The sequence below is a fragment of the Gallus gallus genome, chromosome 1, assembly GCF_016699485.2.
Source record: "Gallus gallus isolate bGalGal1 chromosome 1, bGalGal1.mat.broiler.GRCg7b, whole genome shotgun sequence".
Taxonomy (NCBI): domain Eukaryota; kingdom Metazoa; phylum Chordata; class Aves; order Galliformes; family Phasianidae; genus Gallus; species Gallus gallus.
The window spans coordinates 102,250,463-102,257,064 of record NC_052532.1 but is presented as its reverse complement, the minus strand read 5'-3'; the positions used below and the strand labels follow the sequence as shown (position 1 = coordinate 102,257,064).

General features: G+C 40.3%; 1 pseudogene; it reads right to left on the bottom strand.

The window, feature by feature from the left end:
* Positions 1–1,868: 1,868 nt before the first annotated feature.
* Positions 1,869–1,969, bottom strand: LOC112531613 (annotated as a pseudogene).
* Between the last annotated feature and the right edge of the window lie 4,633 nt (positions 1,970–6,602).

Sequence of the window (6,602 nt, the reverse complement as noted above, 5' to 3'; positions counted from 1 at the left end):
ATTATATGTATAGATATGTACGCCAAAGGAGAGTAGACACGTACTATTTTTACCCTTGTTTATAGAGAGTCAGGGGGCTGTGGGGCTGCAGCATGAGACAAGACTAGCGCTGCCCTATTGCATGAGGCACAGATGGTTCCAAGTGGCTCCATGGACCAGCTTAGGGCTGGGCCCAGCAGCCACCCTAGGGTGCCTGGGGAAAGCCTGGGGAGGGAAGGGCAGAAACTGCTGCACAGAGAAAGGAGGAAAGATAAAAACAGGGAAGAACAACAAATGGAACACCATGATCAGAGAGAAACAGGAGGAGAGGAGCACCAGAGTGAATGGAGGACATATACCAGAGTAGGTGAATAAGCCTGAATAAGCCCTGAAGGAGCTGTGGGCTGTGGGGAGCCTATACTGAAGGAATAAAAGAGTGTGAGGAGGAAGAATAAGCAGAGAAAGCATCACTTACTTATTGTAACTCTGTCCTCCATGATACCCACCTGCACCACTCCAGGACACAGTAGAGGAGTCTGGAGTAAAGGAATGAATGTAAATCAAGGAAAGGGAGAGGAAATACGCTGTTTTTATATGGTTTCCTTCTTCCTGACTAGAATATTTTAACTGACAATAGATAAAATTAATTTTTCTCAACTTATGTCAGTTTTGTCTGTGACAGCAATTGACACAAAATCTTCCTCACCTTGCTGGGCAGAGAGGAACCTGATGTGGTTCAACAAGGGCAAGTGTGAAGTCAGTGTGTCATCAGTACAGATTAGGGGCTGACCTGCTGAAAAGGAGCGCTGCAGAGAAGGTCTTGGATGTTCTGTTGGACAACAGGTTGACCATGAGCCAGCAGTGTGCCCTTGTAGCCCAGAATTAGAATGGCATCCTGAGGTGCATTAAAAAGAATATGGCCAGCAGGTTGAAGGAATTTATCTCCTCTACTCCTCTACTCTGCCTTGGTGAGTCCACGTCTGGAGTATTTTGTCCAGTTCTGGGCTTCTCAGTTAAAGAAAAACAGGGAACTTCTAGAGAGAGTCTGCAATTTGAAGCCATTCCCTCATCTCTAGTTACGCAGGAGAAGAGGCCAACCTCCACCTCCCCACACTATCCTTTCAGGTAATTATAGAGCAGTAAGGTCTCCTCTAAGCCTCCTCTTCTCCAGACCAAATAATCCCAGTTCCCTCAGCTGCTTCCTCGTAAGACTTGTGCTCCAGACACTTCACAGCTTCTCTGGACATGTTCCAGGGCATCAATTTCTTTCTTGTAGTGAGGGGCCTAAAACTGAATGCAGTACTCAAGGTGCAGCCGTACCAGAGCTGAGTACAGGGGGATGATCACCTCCCTGGTCTGCTGGCTACTCTATTTCTGGTATAAGCCAGGATGCCATTGGTCTTCTTGGCTATCTGGGTACACTGCTGGCTCATGTTCAGCCAACAGTCAACCAACACCCCCAAGTCCATTTCCTCTATACAGTCTTCCAGTCATTCTGACCTAAGCCTGTAGCATTCCCTGGGGCTGTTGTGGCCAAAGTGCAGGACCTGGCACTTGGTCATGCTGAACTTCATCCCATTGGTCTCAGCCTAGCTATTCAGCTTGTCCAGATCCCTCTGAAGGGCCTTCCTATACTCAGGAAGGTTGACATTTCCTCCCAGCTTTGTGCCATCTGCAATTGAGGGTGCACACAATCCTCTCATCCAGATCATCATATTGCATAGGACAGACCCTAGTACCAACCTCTGGGGAGCACCACTCATGACCAGTCATCAGCTGCATTTAACTCCACTCACCACTGCTCTCTGGACCCAGCCCTCCAGCCAGTTCTTTACTTAGCAAAGAGTGCATCTGTCCAAGCCACAGGCTGCCAGCTTCTCCAGTAGAAGGAAAATATGGAATGCTTCACAAATTTATATCATCCTTATGCAGGGGACACGCTAATCTTCCCTGTATTGTTCCAATTTTAGTATATATGCTGCAGAAGCAAACACAGTCTGGAGCATCTCACTTAAGAGGAAAGACTGTTCCATCTGAAGAGGAAATGTCTGAGAGGTGATCTCATATCTTCATGAATATCTAGGGTGTAAGAGTCAAGCTTATGGGTTGAACTCTTTTCTGTGGTATGCAGCGACAGAACAAGGGGCAGTGGTAAGAAACTGGAACCCAGGAAGTTCCACATTATCACAAGAAGAACTTCTTTACTGTGAGATAGACAGTGCTTTGGAGTAGGCTGCCCAGAGAGGTTGTGGAGCTGTCCTTCTCTGGAGATATTCAAGACTGATCTGTACGTCTACCTATGCAATCTGCTGTAGGAAACATGCTTTAGCAGGTGAGTTGGACTCTGTTCTCTAGAGATATCTTCCAACCTCTAGAATTCTGTGATTCTGTGATCCATGAGCATGCTCATTCCTGTTTTTCTGACTTTCTGCTTGCAATTCAGCTAAGCCCTTCAAAGCATCTTTAACTTTGTATACTAAAGCAGTCTTAATGATATGGTGGGTTTTAATTCAGACACTAAAGCATTCCAGAAACTATAGAACATGTTATAATTTCCATAATTAAACTTAAATTGCTTTCACAAGTATTCTTAGAAATATTCTTTTGCCAAGTAAACTACCGTAGAGGCAAAAAGGCCTAATTATGTCATCTAGGGATCATAATAATTTGGCCTCATGCATACATAATGTTTTGCCCACACGAAACTTATAACAAGGTTTCTAGTTTGATATACAATGATAAATATTAATGTTAAATCTAAACTGTTTGATATTATTTTCTCTGTAATCACATTTGATTTCTTGTCAACAGTGTAAGGGCTGGTCCGGCCCGGTTCCGTGACTAGTGGAGCGGAGGGATTTCGCAAAATCCGCACCTCCAGGAAGGGAAACAGGGGACCCCAAAATAATTAAAAACAGCGGCAATGATCTGAAGAGAAACAAACTAATTTACTAAATATAGTACCGGAATGTAAGATAACACACTATAATACAATATAAATCAACAATAATTGATGAGAAGATTGTCCGAGAGCCAAAGGCCTTACGCTAATACTGAAGCCTTGCATGCAGTCGGGCGCAGCAGTAGTGAGCCGATCCGACAGGGAACACGGTGAGATGAGAAGAGGGACAAGTCAGATGACCTGCAGCCCTTATATCTGTTCCCTTGAGTGGGAATGATAACAGTACTTGAAAAGGCTCTTGGGGAGCGTAGTTCTTCTTCTCTTCCAGACAGGTACCCAGAACTAAAGCATTTGCTCCTTAACTCCCAGTACACTACATGATGTTGTGATGTGGAATACTGATAACCAAAAATCGTAAAACCATGACATTTCTGTATTTTCTTTTCTTAATATTTTCTTGTAAAAACACTTCTTATGAAATCCTACATATATCTTAAGGTGAACTTCAAGTGTGTCACTTTGAAGTCCAATTACAATTGACTTTACTAAAACAAACAAAATTATTACAGTGAATAATTTTGTGCACCCTTAGCCCCACGTCAGCTTGAGAAGATGAAAAGGCCTTGACTTAGCGTAAGCACTGCTCAGCAACAACTAAAACAGTGTGATACCAACATTGCTTTTTTCTTGTAAATCCAAAACATGGCATCATACCAGCCATTGTGAACAAAGTTATCTCTGTCAAAACCAGAACAATATGCATTCCTTTATTCCATACCACTGTACATCATGCTCAGGCCCCACACTTTCCAATACATAACAATTAATTACCACCTTTCCTGTCTTTTCATACAAAAACACACGTACCATTTTCTCTTTGGGCCATTCCTGTAAAATGTCAGTTAAATTTGTTTAGACCATGACTTTGGGCTCCATCTGTCATAGAAGCCCTTCAGGACAGGAAAGAGGCTGTATTATGATGAATTGTTGCATGCTAAATCCAGTTCTGGTTCCATCACCACTGAGCTTAGCTTGTTTCCATCAGAATTCATTCTTCATTTATCTGGGTGAATCTAACTGTAGTTCCATTAATGTGACATAGAAACCATACTAATAATGATGTACAGCACTATATAGCAACTAACTTCATACAGTTCAAATAATTGTCTATTCTCGTCCAATTGTCTTGAGGTACATATTGAACTTATCCGTTCTCCTGCTTCTTTTTTCTTTTTTTCAAAAATTTCAAAAAATTCTTCTTTTTGAAATTCTTAATGCACCTTACCCCTTAAAAAAAGGAAAGGAAAGGAAAGGAAAGGAAAGGAAAGGAAAGGAAAGGAAAGGAAAGGAAAGGAAAGGAAAGGAAAGGAAAGGAAAGGAAAGGAAAGGAAAGGAAAGGAAAGGAAAGGAAAGGAAAGGAAAGGAAAGGAAAGGAAAGGAAAGGAAAGGAAAGGAAAGGAAAGGAAAGGAAAGGAAAGGAAAGGAAAGGAAAGGAAAGGAAAGGAAAGGAAAGGAAAGGAAAGGAAAGGAAAGGAAAGGAAAGAATGCATAATTCACTGAGCTTACAGAAAATGAAATAATTTTACTTTTGTCATATCTTTTTGTTGTTGTTGTTGTTGTTGTTGTAATTCTTTTAAAAAGGGATCATTCTATTATTAGTTGTACAAAAAGCTAACCAAACAAGCAAATTGTAGAGATCATCTTCTTGGGCCAATCCAGACCAACATGAAGAAGCATGATAATGGTATGAAATTACAATTGTTATTTTTTCTCCTTTTTTACACACATGTGAGTTGAAGCTAGTGGGGTACTTTTGTGAATATTTTGTGGGTATGTTTTCACAAAGAAAGAGTGCACTGACAACATGAAACAGCAACATTTTGTGACATTTGGAGATGCTGCACTAGGCAAGCTTATTTCAGCTGGTCACTGACTCATAGAGGCCACATAATCGTTTATTGTTAGCATGGTGCTACAGAGGAGGCCTTTGCTATAGTGCTTGATGTCTTGTCACTGGAGCAGTGCTCATCTCTGACAGAACTCCTCCTGCTGCTATCTGCAAGCTGTATAGCACACAGGCAATGGGCTCTGTTTGGCAGTAAACATCCTGGCCCTGGGAGATCTCCAATTCTGGAACAATGGGGCTGCCATCCTTTGCCTTTCTGTGTAGGAGACTGGTTAATTCACTGCTTCAAATGACTGTATAATAAAGTTTTATGTCCAAACTCTGGATAACAGCCTTAAATGCTGTCAGTAGTGGCATATTTTGGCTGTTTTCTATTTGAAGCAAGCTTTTCCTCCAGTAGAAAGTTTAAACAAAAACAAAAACAAAAACAAAAAAAAAAAAAGGAAAAAAACCTTTATGTTCTGTTCTAATATGACCTATGTAATTTCCTAGTATTGTAAATTGTTTGGAAGAGGAATCACATCTTAGTCCTAGTGCTTTGAAAAGTATATTTTCATTATTCATCAAAATATAAAGAACAGTGCAGAAATAGATATTTTCACTGGCCTCAGAAAGTCACAGGTGTTTACTGTATAGCAAACTGACACATTCTGGGATTATGCTGACAAAGCAGAGATTGTTTTGAAAATAAATTTTATTCTGAAATTTCTGGTTGAACTGACAGGGAAAAAATGACTGTAAAAAAGTGTAGCTTTTTGACAAGAACACCCATGCAAACTTTTTTTCAATCTCACTGGAAATTGAGGAAGATCACTTAAATTTGAAAAGACTTAATACAGATGTAGGCAAGAGATACATATTTCAAGACCATTACAAAAAATAAGTATTTTGTAAAAGAACATACCAGTATGTTCATAGACAGTACTATACCTATCTACAGCATTAAACACAGTACAGCCAGCTGATCAAAAAAGGTAATGTCCTTGCTGTTGATGCATCCTTACCTTGAATGTGGTGTGTGGTTCTGGATTCCACAATATAAAAAGTCTGTTAAGCTACTGTAATGCATACAGTGGGCAACAGAAGTGGTAAAAGGAAGGCATATTTTATGAGGAAAGTCTGAAGACACTTGGTTTGTCTAGGCTGGAGAAAAGGAGCCCAACAGGTGACCTCATTGCTCTCTGCAAATTCCTGAGGAGAAGCGTACAGGAGAGGCTGAGCTCTTTTTCTTGGTACTGATGACAGGACATATTAAAACTACTGCACCAGGGAAGGCTCAGAGAGGGCATTAGGTTGAATTTCTTTACTTTGAGGGTGCTCAGAAATTGGAACAGGCTTCCTAATAAGGTGTCTAATGCTTCATGCTTGTCAGCATTCAAGAAGCATTTGAATAATGCCCTTAATAATCTGCTTTAACTATCTGTTAGCCCTGAAGTGGTCAGGTAATTGAACTCAATAATATATTAATACCCATTCTAACTCTTCTGTGTTGTTTATTTTGTTTGTTTGCTTGTTTGTTTTTTGCTGTTCTGTTCCATTCCATTCCATTCTATTGTAGTTTTCAACAGATCAGTGGAAATTCCTTTAAAAATTATCAGGTAATCAAAAGTTAATATCTTTGGGAATATTTATTGATATATTAAATATAGTAAATACTAATTCATGGCAAATAATAGATCTAAACCTCCCTGAAACCTCCATGTCAACACCATAGAAAACCAAATGCTAAGAAACACTTATTTGAACATATAAAATGAAAAGAATATGATAGTCTCCTGGGTAACCTAATCTAGTGGGTGGCAACCCTGCTCATGG